General features: G+C 48.8%; 1 protein-coding gene across 1 annotated transcript in view; it reads right to left on the bottom strand.

Annotated features, from left to right (window-relative positions):
- CIST1 (colon, intestine and stomach enriched 1) overlaps nucleotides 1-15,834 on the bottom strand; it is a 100,155-nt gene that overhangs the window by 25,925 nt on the left and 58,396 nt on the right. The window lies entirely within an intron of this gene.

Raw genomic sequence — 15,834 nt, 5'->3', positions numbered from 1 at the left:
AGTTGCAGCCACAGCACTAGCTATCAGACAAAGTGATTCCATAGTCTTAGGACACTCCTTGACAGTACAAGTTCCACATTCCGTGGAAGTTCTTTTAAACCGAACACAAACTCAGCACTTGACAATTGCACGTTTAACAGGTTATGAATTGACACTGTTCCAGCCACACATAGAAATCAGACGCTGCAACATCCTGAATCCTGCTACACTGTTACCATCAGTTACTCCGAATTCTGCCACACATGACTGCGTGGAAGTAGTTAACATTACGACAAAGCCAAGACAAGATCTGACAGATATTCCGTTACCAGACCCCGACCTGACACTTTATGTGGATGGTTCATGTATGAGAACAAGTACAGGAGAACTAGTCGCTGCGTATGCAGTGACTACTGACACCGAAGTTATTGAAACGCATCGTATTGACACCCTGTCTGCTCAAGCAGCAGAGCTAGTCGCTCTGACCCAAGCCTGCATACACGCCAAGAACTTGAAAGTTAATGTTTACACAGATTCACGCTACGCATTTGGAGTTGTACACGACTTCGGAGTGCTCTGGCAGGAGAGAGGTTTCATGACTTCTCATGGAACCAAGATTCAGCATGGTCTCCTTATTCAAGCTCTGTTAGATGCCATACATTTACCGACATCTATCGCTATCATGAAGTGCAAAGCACATACGAAAGTTACTGACATTATTTCTCAAGGTAACGATCTAGCAGATCGCACGGCCAAGCTTACAGCACAGACTCTAGACATTCCAGTTAATCCGACACAGACACACACTCCAGATCCGATTACATGTATGACAGTTAAGGACCCTACACAAGATGTCATAGATATCCAGTTACATGCTACTCCTGAAGAAATCAAGAAATGGTCCGAACAAGGAGGGGTCCAGACAGATCAAGGATGGTTAACGAAGGGTAGAGCCACATGGTTTCTCCCCGACTCTATGGTTCAAGTCATTATTAATACCGCACATAGTCCAGCACATTTAGGAGAAAAAGCTATGTTAGACAGTATCCAGAACATCTGGTTCAACAAGCATTTACGAGCTGCAGCCAAGCAGAAAGTCCGTACCTGTATGATATGTTGTCAGTTTAATCCAGGTAAAAGTGTCCCGGTGGAACAAGGTGGATTCCAGCCCCCTGACCACCCTTTTGAAGTCCTCCAGATGGATTATATTCAGATGGAACGATGTCGAGGTTTCAAGTATGTCCTTGTAGTTGTATGCGCTTTGTCCAGGTGGACAGAAGCATATCCAGTCCCAGATTACACAGCCGCGACCACTGCCAAGCAGTTGGTTCGTGAGTTCTTCCCCCGTTATGGACTCCCTAGAGTCGTATATTCTGACAACGGCCAGCCATTCTCATCTGAGTTAATGAAGCACGTTTCCCTGTTGTTAGGGTACCAGTGGAAGTTTCATTGTGTACGCCATCCTGAAGCAGCCGGTCTCGTAGAGAGACATAACCAGACTCTGAAAATCCGTATTGCAAAAGTATGTAAAGAGAAAGGTGTGGACTGGCTAGTAGCTCTGCCAGTCGCTTTATTTTATATGCGCATGGTCGCACATTCCAGATCAGGTCTGTCCCCGTATGAGGTCGTTTTTGGCCGCCCCCCTAACATGTGGGGTACTCCTAGACCCCGAAGTATTACCGATGTTTCAAGTAATATGCTGACAGATTACCTAGCTTCCTTGATGTCTGCCCTCAACTCTTGTCGTTCACAGGTTGCCGCCGCATTTCCAGACAATACCGAGGTGGCACCGCATGAAATCGTTCCAGGATCCATGGTCTTGGTCCGCAATTTTGACCGCTCAAGTCCGCTGGAGCCACGCTGGAAGGAGCCCCGACAGGTCCTCCTCGCCACCCGTACAGCCGTGAAGTTGGAGGGTCGCAAAGGCTGGGTGCACCTTTCACATATAAAAAAGTTTTATGGACTGAAACCCGTCTCAAAGAACATTTCCCAGGATTTGAAGGATTGCCAAAATATTGTTCTCAAGGACTGTCCCGCAAAAGACATTGCTACAAACCCTCCCCTGTTAGAGAAAACTCCGCAACAGGAGTATAAGTTGAAACTCCGGTCTAGTAAAATAAGTCAGCCAGTTTGATTGTCTAAGTCCTCCCCTAGGTGAAACGGTTAGACTGTTTCTGACATGTATAAAATAGACCCCCATAGTGAGAGAGTTAGTCAAAACTCAATTCGATGTATCATTTTTCTATGTTTCGTATTATTTCTCAGCATTATGATTTCCTGCACCAGTTATGCATTTTTCTTGTATTTCCCAGTTCTTCATGTAAATAAGTCTGCTAATGCTACAGTAGAGCACACGTTTAGTGATCTGCCTCCTCATGAACTCTCTTACCGCCTCGCTATGAAAAATAATTCTTTCATCCGCATGTTACATTACTCACATCAGACCAGCAATGCCACTAATTGTTGGGTGTGTGGTCGACTCCCCCCTTTCCAGACACCGAAGGGAGTTCTGCCACTTTTTCCTTATCCATTTTCACATAATGGTTCGTGTGGAGCATGGTCCACGTTAACGTCATCCTCAACAGATATGTCTTTTCTTAACAGTACATGTTTCCCAGACAAGCAAGGTCTTCCCCACAGAACCGGGTTAGATCTAGAAAATGAAGTTTATAATTTAGGTAACTATTCTTCGAATTTCATGGTCCTGAATGTTCAGTCTGATACTACTCCAGACTTGCCTGCTATTTCAGTACTACCAGTTAAAGGCGAATTATGTGTCCGAAATAATGGTTCCGTACACGTAGGACATAGTGATTGTACTACTATTGTCAAGTATAGTGACAGTGGGAAATCTATTTTCAAAGCTTCACGTCATTCTTATTTTATTTGTGGTCAAACTGCATATGTTCGTCTGCCCCTCGATTGGGAGGGAACCTGTTACATTGCCTTCCTACTGCCACCAGTTTTCCTAGCCCCACCTGATTATCATAGAAACACACATCTAGTACACATTAGACATAGAAGGGAGTCCCCAATTGTCGATTATACTGAAACTACTCTAGAACAGTATACAGATTTCAACAGAGGTTTCTTTTTCTTTATAGGACCTATCCAGAATAGTAAGCTAATCCGTAGGTTAACTAGAACCCTCGAAGCTGTAGTAAATGAGACTGCCTCTGCTTTAGGTAACTTAACTGAAGAGCAATCTGCTATGAGATTTGTCGTTTTACAGAATCGTCTCGTCCTTGACGTCATACTGGCCGATAGGGGCGGGGCCTGTAGAGTCATCGGATCTAGTTGCTGCATTTTCATTCCAAATAACGCGCCGTCTGTTTATTCAGCTATAACCAGACTCCATAAAATTGCCCATCTGTTACACCAAGATCCAGGCACCTGGACATGGTCCGGTTGGTTCTGGAATATAATTTCCGCCTGGGGATGAAAAGTCTTGTCCTTTCTAGGTATTGCAGTAGCGATCATATTCAGCTGCTGCCTCTGTATACAATGTGGCCCTGCGATTTGCGGCATTTGTGCTACCTCTTGTATTCCTAGTCCCAAGCCCCGTTCTAAATCCCGTTCCAGGATAATTCGAGACGAGCAAATGATACTGTATGAAATGATAGATGGTATCATGAATATTGATGTTTCCTGATGGAAACGTAGGAACAAGGAGGGAATGTGGAAAAGTAAATTTTGCCATGTTCTGTGTCCCTACGTGTCATCCGTCATATGTTATGTGTGCATGATTAAATATGCATATGCATTCCCCATGTTCGATTAATGACGCAATTACAGTTGTGTCCACCTCTAGTATGCCAGTTTCCAGTTCTCGTGAATACTACGAATATCAGGCCTATGTAAAGTTACGTTGCCACGTTTCTCAGTGTGCACGTTATTCCATTATAAAGTCCCCGTTTCTAGGCCTCAAAAGGGCCCGAACACCAGATTCAGCTCCTGTCTCCTGAAGCCTCGCTGAGGAGCGATACAGCCCCACCTGTATCCTCGACCCTTCACTTACTTCCTGCCTCGCAGTGCCCGGCTCACCCTGGCTCAGCCTCTGAGTCTGCCAAGAATATGTTATGATTCCAGTTATCAGTTCAGTCCTCCTTCTCTGCATTCCTAAAGCTACTGAATCGCATCAATAGTTTCCGTCATTGTCTAGCCTTCACGTCTCCACGTTAGAGAAATACTGCATTTAATGGTCATTTAATATTCTTCATCACGCACTACATGTAGAATAATGCATGGTCCAGTCTTAGAATCAAGTTAGCCTTTCCCCTCCTGACTTCTAGTTTATATCAACATGTTCTCTAAACATCAGATACTAGATACTGTTTAGGTACATGTCACCCTGACTCTCCAGACTTCAGTCTCTGCTCCTAGCACAGAGTTCATAGCCCCCAGCTTCTCCTAGTAACACGTCATTGCCAGTTTGCGCGCACCATCAGGTTAGAGGTCCCGGCTCCTCAGGTAGCCCCCTCCATGGTTTCCGCCCCATTCATGACATATTCTGTTACGTTTGCATCACATATCTATGTATACGCCCTGTTACACCTCTTTTTACCCTTATCTTTCGCGACTGCTACGCGTCACGCCTATTGCTCCACCCACTGCTACGCCTATTGCAATGTAATGCTATGTGTTTGCGTTATGTATATATGCTCATGCACTGTTATTAAAAGGTTACTTCCCCTTGTCCCGATCCTGACACCAGCAGCGCTGCTGGGCCTTGCCATCCTATTCCTGTATTTGCTGTATTAAACCTGCAAAACTCCTACTACCTCGAATCTTGACTCTTATTTATTGAGCTATCTGTTATTCATTTATTCATTCAAAAATAGGGTATTATTTATTTATTTACCACAGGTGAGGGATGACGAGGACGACAACAGAGGCATTGGTGTTTTGCAGGCTCCTAAGACGGCGAAAGGCAAAGGCATGGTGGAAGCGGCTAAGGCTTCGACACCCAGAGGACGGCCACGGGAGTTACACACTGCGTTATCAGGTGAGGGGACCTGGTGGGCAGCCTGGGACGATGGGCCAAAAGGGGGTAGGAAAAAGGCTTGTAGATCGGTGGGAGTGGGGGATGGGTCTGTCCGGGAGCCGGGAGCGCCAACGGGCGGTCCGCCTGCGGAAGGTAAACAGGCGGAGGGTAAGTCGGTGACTACTGCTGGGGTACAGACGGACAAAGGGGACGGAAAAGACGACAAGGGCAACAAAGGGGATGCTAAACTGCAGAAGAAGCTCCCCTACATGGAGTTGGCTATGCTCTTGGGGTCTCACCTGTCTGAGAAAATTAGAGGAAGGATATGGAAACATGAGTATGTGGATGTCTTTAAGCTGTTGCACAGAGAGGTGCAGGCGAAGGAGGGTTCAAAGGAGGAGGAGTGGGAGCTGACTAGGCGGCCCAGGGTCCCAGTTACGATGGAAAATTGTACTTCTGCGTTTTTGATTTATGCCAGCATATACTGCGATAAGTATTTGGATAGGGCCATTGCTTTGTTGAAGTACATGGACATCATACGTAAGGCACAAATGCAGTTTGGCGGATTTGCTTGGTTGAGTTATGATAAGGAGTTCAGGGCTAGAGTTAGTGCCAACCCCGAAAAGAACTGGGGGGAAGTAGATCAGGAACTATGGAAGCAGTGGATGGCGTCCACACATTCCTCCGCTTCTACGCATACGGCCAGTGGGTTGCCCGTGGCGTATCGGTCCTTTCCGCCGCGTCCCACCCACAGCGGGGCGGGGGGCAGTGCTGCAGCCAGCACACTTACCACGGGACAGTCCAGCAAACCTGGGAACTCCAACACGGGAGCTTGCTGGAGTTACAACAGGGGCTACTGTTCACGCTACCCGTGCAAGTTTAAACACGAATGCTCCAAATGTGGTGGGAAGCATGCCCTCACGCAGTGCCTTACACTGGTCACCCCCTCGGAGCAGTGGCGGAACGCCAAAGGTAGGGGCCAACCTGGTCAGAAGGGTGCCTACACTGGTTAGGGTGGAGGCGATGGCCTCGTGGCTCTCGTGTTACCCGGACCAGGAGGCAGCATTGTGGCTTTTCTGGAGTTTCACGGAGGGCTTTAGGGTGGGCTATCAGGGTCCCAGAGTGAGGAGGCGGGCTGACAATTTGAAGTCCGCTAAGGAATTGCCAGGAGTGGTGGCTGCTAAGTTGAAGGAGGAGGTTGAGGAAGGAAGGGTAGCCGGCCCGTTTACTGATTGGCCGACAGAGGGTTTGATCATTTCTCCACTAGGGGTGGTACCGAAGAAGAAGGAAGGGGAGTTTCGAATGATACACCATCTCTCGTGGCCTGAGGGGCAATCAGTGAATGACTTCATCGCTGAGGAGGACTCGAGGGTGCTTTATGCTTCTGTGGACGATGCGATTCGCCTGGTGCGGGTGTGTGGGCCGGGGGCGGAATTGGCGAAATGTGAGATCAAGTCAGCCTTCGGACTTGCGTTTTGGTGTTCCCCAGGCACCGGAAAAGACGGCTGGTCCCAGCTGCTGCTTGACATTCCTGGGGATTGAGTTGGATTCTGTCCAGTGGAGGGCTCGTCTCCCCGTAGCTAAGGTGAGGGAAATTCAGTTGTGTCTGCTGTGGGCGATCGGAGAGAAGAGGATTGCTTTGAGGGCAGTGCAGCAGCTGTTTGGTTTCTTGAACTTTGCGTGCAGGGTTGTCAGGGCGGGCCGGACGTTCTGTCGGCGGCTCGGCATGGCCATGTCGGGGACAGTGCTTCCACACCACAGGGTCCGGATCTCCATGGGGGTGCGGGCTGACTCGAGGACTTGGCTGACATTCTTGACGGAATTCAACGGTGTGTCTCTGGACTTTGATGACGAAAGGGCGATTTGGCAATGTCAAATTTTCTCTGATGCAGCAGGGTCAGCGGGGTTTGGCATATTCTGGGATGGCAGGAGGTGTGCTGAGAGTTTGCCGGCTCACTGGTTGAAACAAGGGAGGAGCATTGCCTTTCTGAACTTCTTTCCTTTGCTGGTGGCGCTGGAGGTGTGGGGTCTGGAGTTTCGGAACAGGTCAGTTCTTTTCCACGTCGACAACATGACTGTGGTGGAGTTGGTTAACCGCCAGAGAGCCAGAGATCTGACAGTGCTGCGGCTGCTGTGGAGTTTCATGATGCAGTGCCTGTGCTTAAATGTGGTGTTTAGAGCCAAGCATGTCCCTGGAGCGAATAATGACATTGCGGATGCATTGTCTCATTCGCAGTGGCAGCGGTTCCGGCGTTTGGCACCGGGAGCGGAGCTGTGCAAGACCGAGCTGCCGGCCGGCATCTGGGCCTTGGGGGAGTGAGAGTGATAGGCCTGGTGGAACATTCTATTGCCGACACTACAAGGAGGACGTACCAACTGGCATGGGCAGAGTATGGAGCATTTATGGGTTGGAGACAGGATTCCGTGCTGGGGGACCGTTCAGCAGTAGAGCAGGGTGTCAGGCGGGTTGTTTTATGTTGCATTGACAAAGGTTTGACTACGGCTACGATATCTGGGAAACTGGCAGGAGTGTCCTTTTACTGTAGTTTGTTTTTGGGTTTTGATCCGACAAAGGATGTGATTTTGAGTAGGATGCTCCGAGGTTGGGGCAGAGAGCGTCAGAAAGGGGTTGGGATGTTGCAGGAGGCAGTCACGTTTGAGCTGTTGGTTCGGCTAGTTGGGGTGTTGCCGGAGTGCTGTTATGATCTCTATGAGGCGCGCATTTTTCGGTTGTGCATGGTTTGGATGTTTTTTGGTGTGTTTCGGGTGTCTGAGTTGTTGGGCACTAGGTCCCTGGGCGGCAGGAGATATGATGAGATACCCTTGGATGGAGGACGCTTGGGGATTTGGTTGGGGCGTTCTAAGACGGATAAGTTGGGCCGGGGTAAGTGGGTCTGGCTGTGTGAAGCGGGTGGTGGGGGCGTGTGCCCGGTGGCTGAATGGAGGATGTTCTTGGGGGCCTCACAGGGCAGACAGGGTGAGATCAGTCCGGATCGAGGGTGACGTCTGGTCAGTTGTTGGCTGTGTTGCGCATGGCTTTGTGGCATCTGGGGCTGGAGCCGGCTGCTTTTGGGACTCACTCCTTCCGTATTGGGGCTGCGACAGCTGCGGCCTGTTTGGGGTGGTCATGGGATAGGATTCGGCAGATTGGGAGATGGAAGTCACGGTGCTGTGAGCGGTATGTGCGGAAGTGAAGGTGATGTGCGGGGGTCGGCAGTTGGTTGAAGGCGGTTTTGGTTTGTTCTAACATTTCTTTCTTTCGTAGGTTGCGTAGGCGGACCGGGGACCAAGACTGTCACCAGGATTGTGGGGCATTCCTTTGTGCACTGGGCATCCAAGTACGCAGAGAAACAGGTGTACGGCCGTAACCTGGGACTGAAAGGACATCTACATGAGGTGCACTGGTGGGGTAAAGGAGGGATGCGATGGGGGCACTATTGCCTTGGCTCGCAAAGATGGTTTCCCAGAGGGGATGCCCAGACCTTTTGATCATACACTTGGGGGAGAATGATTTGGTGAAGCTGTCGGGTTTGGCGCTCTTACAGCTCATGCAGAGGGATTTGGAGGTGCTGAAAGTCAGGCTTGCAGGGACTTGCATTGCCTGGACTGAGTTTGTCCCCAGAAAAGTCTGGAGGGGGGCAATGAAACACGGGCTATTGAGAAGGCCCGGAGGAAGCTCAACAGAGCAATGTGACTGTTTTGCGGGGACAAGGACATTAAGGTGATATCCCACGCTGGACTGCGACTTGAGGAACCTTTACCGTACAGGGACGACGGAGTGCCTCTTTCACGTTTGGGCAATGCTTATTACAGGATGGAAATGAGGGATGTGGTCAGTAAGCTCTGGAATGAGGCGATTTGGTGTTGCAGGTCTGAGTGAGGTAGATGTGGTTGAAAGATGCACTGGGGGGACCCAAGTGGGGGGTGGGGCAGGTAACTGCCCTACAGGGGGTTCCCTGGTTGGCGGTACTTTGGAGGGATAGGGAGGTCAAGAGCGGGCGCCCCCATCCCTTTGGGGGGAAGTTTGAATGATGTGGGGAGCTGGAGGCATGGCTGGAATGTCACATGGATCGGGGTAGGATGATAGGTGATTTGTGGATATGGATGAGGTACGGTATGGGGCATGGAGTGGTTGGAGGCATGAGGCAGAGAGGGTAAAGAGTGTGAGCCATGAAGTGTTGATATGGGGTTGCTGTTATTTAATGTTGATGTTTTGGTTCTTGCTTTAGTTATGCAGCCTGGTCTAATAAATGGCCTTTTACGCCTTAACACCTGCGTGGTCTGTTTATTGCGCGAATTCCTGTTTACCAACTGCTCTGAGCCGGGGGATGGGGGGGAATGGGAGCTTTGCTCACTGTGGAAAGAGGGAGGGAGGAAATGAGAAACTAGTGCTTACCCCTATCCAAAGAAACAGTTGGTCGGGCCTGGTAGACAAAGCCTGACTGCTTGTAGCCACAGCCTCATGTGGGGGACAGGGCCAGAATTACTTCCGGGTAAAATTCGGTCTCTGTTTCATGGACTTGGGGGAAACCGGCAGGCGGGATAACGGGCCCGTCCTGAAGAAGCAGAGTGGAATTCTATAAGGCAACTCTGCTCCACCGGAAATGACATCCTGCTTAGCCGGAAATGACAATTTTCTCAGCCTGACTTGTATTCGGGGCCTATGCGGTTAAGTGTGTTACGTTCTAGCACTTTCTTTTCAGACTTTGTGTGTTGTCGAGGCCAAGAACTGGAGACACTGCACCTACAAATGTACTGTAGTTGTTAGAAAGTTTCTAAAAAGTAACTATATAGCAGTAATACATAGATAAAATGCGGAGCTCCGCCGTGAGAATGTGCACAGCCTTATGAAGTTGCCTTGACTCTAAAGAGACATCGGTTGATGAAGAACCGCACGGGTACATTTTCACACAACTGCATTTTTTTCCTTTGTGCATTTTTATGAACGTGTTTACGCCTCACATCTTAGACTGCTATGGTATTCCATCACTGCTGTCAACAGAGATGCGTTGCAGCTCACCCATGAACCGGAAGAGGGCAAAACAAGTACGTGGTTCATGAGTGTTTCTGAGAGATGTCAGGGTTGGGAGCTGAACCAGCTTCTGCTTGTCTTTTCTTTCTGGAGGGAAAGGCCTCTCTGGAGAGCCGCAGGACGGTGCTGTGAGGGGTTTCTGGCTACAGCATGCTATAGCCAATGTTTTTCCACATTTTACCATCACGTGATTAGGGGGGCTGTTTCGTGGGAGTTGCCCCACTCTGCCACTCAGACTTTCAGACCCTAAAAGCCAGTCTGCTACGTCACACCAATGATCGAAAGAGAGGAAAGCGTGTCTGTGATCAGGTCTCTACTTAAAGACTGTCATGTAGAAACCATCACTCCTTGACACCATGACGTCATGTTAAGAAAAACTCTATTTTTAACCTGTAAAGCAATAAAACTGGTGTTTCCAACTTACTATTAGGGGCTTGAAAAGGTATTTTTTATTCAACTTTGTAGAACATCTGGGAACATATTGCAGTTTCTTGTTTTGCTACATCTGCATCAGGATGACAACTTCCACGTCAATGTATCTTGCACGTATCCATATGAACACTGACAATATGCTTCTGCGTAAGGCATACTTTGCTGAACACAAATTAGGCCCCTCCTCCTGTGCAATGACGCTAGGCCTTGAGAAACTCCATGAAGAGGAAACTTGTAGAGAAAAGAAATCAGACTACATTTTCCAACTTGGTGGGTTTGATTACAGTACAAATGACATTACTGTGCATAACATCTTTTTTTGTAAGCAGTGAAAATCTCAGCTTGTGGGAAGGTACTCTGGAATCTTCTCAAAGGGCAAAGAACCAAAACCCCGCAAAAGTCTGTGAGTGAAGAAAAAGAGTACACCCATAATAAACCTCAAAGTGTCCACATTTTTGAGTGTCGTATGTGACATCTGTGCATAGCCCTGGCTTTTATACAACAGTGATTTACAAGCTGGGACTCGTGTAAACGTGTTTCCCATTATTTGGAAGAGCAAGACATGGACAGATGGATCAGATGTGTGCATGGACGTGTCAGACAAAGGTGCCACCTTGTTTTTTGCATAACACATAGATTAATGCAGTGTTTAATTTGAAGAAAAAAAAATAAGTGCAGGGTCCAAAAGCACAGTTTTTCTTAGGGGCCCACCCAATGCCCTGGGTGCTTAATACAGAGGCGGCCTGGTCTTAATTCCACCTCATGCCTCTTTCTTCCCCCCTACACTTCCTGTCTCTTTATCTATGAATACCGAGGCTGCCTGGTCTTGATTCCACCTCATGCCTCTTTCTTCCTCCACCCTACACTTCCTGTCTCTTTCTCTCATGAATACCGAGGCTGCCTGGTCTTGATTCCACCTCATGCCTCTTTCTTCCACCCCCTACACTTCCTGTCTCTTTATCTCATGAATACCGAGTCTGCCTGGTCTTGATTCCACCTCATGCCTGTTTCTTCCACCACCTTCACTTCCTGTCTCTTTATCTCATGAATACCGAGTCTGCCTGGTCTTGATTCCACCTCATGCCTGTTTCTTCCACCACCTTCACTTCCTGTCTCTTTATCTCATGAATACCGAGGCTGCCTGGTCTTGATTCCACCTCATGCCTCTTTCTTCTACCCCCTACACTTCCTGTCTCTTTATCTCATGAATACCGAGGCTGCCTGGTCTTGATTCCACCTCATGCCTCTTTCTTCCACCCCCTACACTTCCTGTCTCTTTATCTCATGAATACCGAGGCTGCCTGGTCTTGATTACACCTCATGCCTCTTTCTTCCACCCCCTACACTTCCTGTCTCTTTATCTCATGAATACCGAGGCCGCCTGGTCTTGATTCCGCCTCACGCCTCTTTCTTCCACCCCCTACACTTCCTGTCTCTTTATCTCATGAATACCGAGGCTGCCTTGTCTTGATTCCACCTCATGCCTCTTTCTTTCACCACCCTACACTTCCTGTCTCTTTATCTCATGAACACCGAGGCTGCCTGGTCTTGATTCCACCTCATGCCTCTTTGTCCCACCCTCTACACTTCCTGTTTCTGTATCGCATGAGTACCGAGGCTGCCTGGTCTTGATTCCACCTCACGCCTCTTCCTTCCACCCCCTACACTTCCTGTCTCTTTATCTCATGAATACCGAGGCTGCCTGGTCTTGATTCCACCTCATGCCTCTTTGTTCCACCCCCTACACTTCCTGTCTCTTTATCTCATGAATACCGAGTCTGCCTGGTCTTGATTCCACCTCATGCCTGTTTCTTCCACCACCTTCACTTCCTGTCTCTTTATCTCATGAATACCGAGGCTGCCTGGTCTTGATTCCACCTCATGCCTCTTTCTTCCATCCCCTACACTTCCTGTCTCTTTATCTCATGAATACCGAGGCTGCCTGGTCTTGATTCCACCTCATGCCTCTTTCTTCCACCCCCTACACTTCCTGTCTCTTTATCTCATGAATACCGAGGCTGCCTGGTCTTGATTCCACCTCACGCCTCTTACTTCCACCCTACACTTCCTGTCTCTTTATCTCATGAATACCGAGGCCGCCTGGTCTTGATTCCACCTCACGCCTCTTCCTTCCACCCCCTACACTTCCTGTCTCTTTATCTCATGAATACCGAGGCTGCCTGGTCTTGATTCCACCTCATGCCTCTTTGTTCCACCCCCTACACTTCCTGTCTCTTTATCTCATGAATACCGAGTCTGCCTGGTCTTGATTCCACCTCATGCCTCTTTGTCCCACCCTCTACTCTTCCTGTCTCTTTATCTCATGAATACCGAGGCTGCCTGGTCTTGATTCCACCTCATGCCTCTTTCTTCTACCCCCTACACTTCCTGTCTCTTTATCTCATGAATACCGAGGCTGCCTGGTCTTAATTCCACCTCACGCCTCTTTGTCCCACCCTCTACTCTTCCTGTCTCTTTATCTCATGAATACCGAGGCTGCCTGGTCTTGATTCCACCTCATGCCTCTTTCTTCCACCCCCTACACTTCCTGTCTCTTTATCTCATGAATACCGAGGCTGCCTGGTCTTGATTCCACCTCACGCCTCTTTCTTCCACCCTACACTTCCTGTCTCTTTATCTCATGAATACCGAGGCCGCCTGGTCTTGATTCCACCTCACGCCTCTTTCTTCCACCCCCTACACTTCCTGTCTCTTTATCTCATGAATACCGAGGCTGCCTGGTCTTGATTCCACCTCATGCCTCTTTCTTCCACCACCCTACACTTCCTGTCTCTTTATCTCATGAATACCGAGGCTGCCTGGTCTTGATTCCACCTCATGCCTCTTTGTCCCACCCTCTACTCTTCCTGTCTCTTTATCTCATGAATACCGAGGCTGCCTGGTCTTGATTCCACCTCATGCCTCTTTCTTCCACCACCATACACTTCCTGTCTCTTTATCTCATGAATACCGAGGCTGCCTGGTCTTGATTCCACCTCATGCCTCTTTCTTCCACCACCCTACACTTCCTGTCTCTTTATCTCATGAATACCGGGGCTGTCTGGTCTTGATTCCAACTCATGCCTCTTTCTCCCACCCTCTACTCTTCCTGTCCCTTTATCTCATGAATACCGAGGCTGCCTGGTCTTGATTCCACCTCATGCCTCTTTCTTCCACCCCCTACACTTCCTGTCTCTTTATCTCATGAATACCGAGGGTGCCTGGTCTTGATTCCACCTCACGCCTCTTTCTTCCACCGCCCAACACTTCCTGTCTCTTTATCTCATGAATACCGAGGCTGTCTGGTCTTGATTCCACCTCATGCCTCTTTCTTCCACCCCCTACACTTCCTGTCTCTTTATCTCATGAATACCGAGGGTGCCTGGTCTTGATTCCACCTCACGCCTCTTTCTTCCACCGCCCTACACTTCCTGTCTCTTTATCTCATGAATCCCGAGGCTGCCTGGTCTTGATTCCACCTCATGCCTCTTTGTCCCACCCTCTACTCTTCCTGTCTCTTTATCTCATGAATACAGAGGCTGCCTGGTCTTGATTCCAACTCATGCCTCTTTCTCCCACCCTCTACTCTTCCTGTCTCTTTATCTCATGAATACCGAGGCTGCCTGGTCTTGATTCCACCTCATGCCTCTTTCTTCCACCACCCTTCACTTCCTGTCTCTTTATCTCATGAATACAGAGGCCGCCTGGTCTTGATTCCACCTCATGCCTCTTTCTTCCACCCCCTACACTTCCTGTCTCTTTATCTCATGAATCCCGAGGCTGCCTGGTCTTTGATTCCACCTCATGCCTCTTTCTTCCACCACCCGACACTTCCTGTCTCTTTATCTCATGAATACCGAGGCTGTCTGGTCTTGATTCCACCTCACGCCTCTTTCTTCCACCCCCTACACTTCCTGTCTCTTTATCTCATGAATACCGAGGCTGCCTGGTCTTAATTCCACCTCATGCCTCTTTCTTCCACCCCCTACCATTCCTGTCTCTTTATCTAATGAATACCGAGGCTGCCTGGTCTTGATTCCACCTCACGCCTCTTTCTTCCACCCCATACACTTCCTGTCTCTTTATCTGATGAATACCAAGGCTGCCTGGTCTTAATTCCACCTCATGCTCCTTTCTTCCACCCCCCTACCATTCCTGTCTCTTTATCTCATGAATACAGAGGCTGCCTGGTCTCGATTCCACCTCATGGCTCTTTCTTCGACCCCCTACACTTCCTGTCTCTTTATCTGATGAATACCAAGGCTGCCTGGTCTTGATTCCACCTCATGCTCCTTTCTTCCACCCCCCTACCATTCCTGTCTCTTTATCTCATGAATACCGAGGCTGCCTGGTCTTGATTCCACCTCATGGCTCTTTCTTCCACCCCCTACCATTCCTGTCTCTTTATCTCATGAATACCGAGGCTGCCTGGTCTTGATTCCACCTCATGCCTCTTTCTTCCACCATCCTACCATTCCTGTCTCTTTATCTAATGAATACCGAGGATGCCTGGTCTTGATTCCACCTCACGCCTCTTTCTTCCACCCCATACACTTCCTGTCTCTTTATCGCATGAATACCGAGGCTGCCTGGTCATGATTCCACCTCATGCCTCTTTCTTCCACCCCCTACCATTCCTGTCTCTTTATCTCATGAATACCGGGGCTGCCTGGTCTTAATTCCACCTCATGCCTCTTTGTCCCACCCTCTACACTGCCTGTCTCTTTATCTCATGAATACCGAGGCTGCCTGGTCTTGATTCCACCTCATGCCTCTTTCTTCCACCCCCTACAATTCCTGTCTCTTTATCTCATGAATACTGAGGCTGCCTGGTCTTGATTCCACCTCACGCCTCTTTCTTCCACCCCCTACACTTCCTGTCTCTTTATCTCATGAAAACCGATTCTGCCTGGTCTTGATTCCATCTCATGCCTCTTTCTTCCACCCCCTACCATTCCTGTCACTTTATCTCATGAATACTGAGGCTGCCTGGTCTTGATTCCACCTCATGCCTCTTTCTTTCACCCCCTACACTTCCTGTCTCTTTATCTCATGAATACCGAGGCTGTCTGGTCTTGATTCCACCTCATGCCTCTTTGTCCCACCCTCTACACTTCCTGTCTCTTAATCTCATGAATACAGAGGCTGCCTGGTCTTCATTCCACCTCATGCCTCTTTCTTCTTCCACCCTACACTTCCTGTCTCTTAATCTCATGAAGACAGAGGCTGCCTGGTCTTGATTCCACCTCATGCCTCTTTCTTCCAACCTACAATATCTTACTCTTTTTCTCAATCTACAGGTTCTTTTTCATCCTTGCTTTCTCCCTTTTCTGGTTTCTCTCACTTGGTCAAATTCTGATAATAAAAAATAAGCCATGGACCACTAAAATGAGTGCTGGAGCTGACT

Source organism: Lissotriton helveticus, chromosome 12, assembly GCF_964261635.1.
Source record: "Lissotriton helveticus chromosome 12, aLisHel1.1, whole genome shotgun sequence".
NCBI lineage: Eukaryota > Metazoa > Chordata > Amphibia > Caudata > Salamandridae > Lissotriton > Lissotriton helveticus.
Note: the sequence above shows the minus strand (reverse complement) of the source record. Positions and strands in the feature narration are given on the sequence as shown.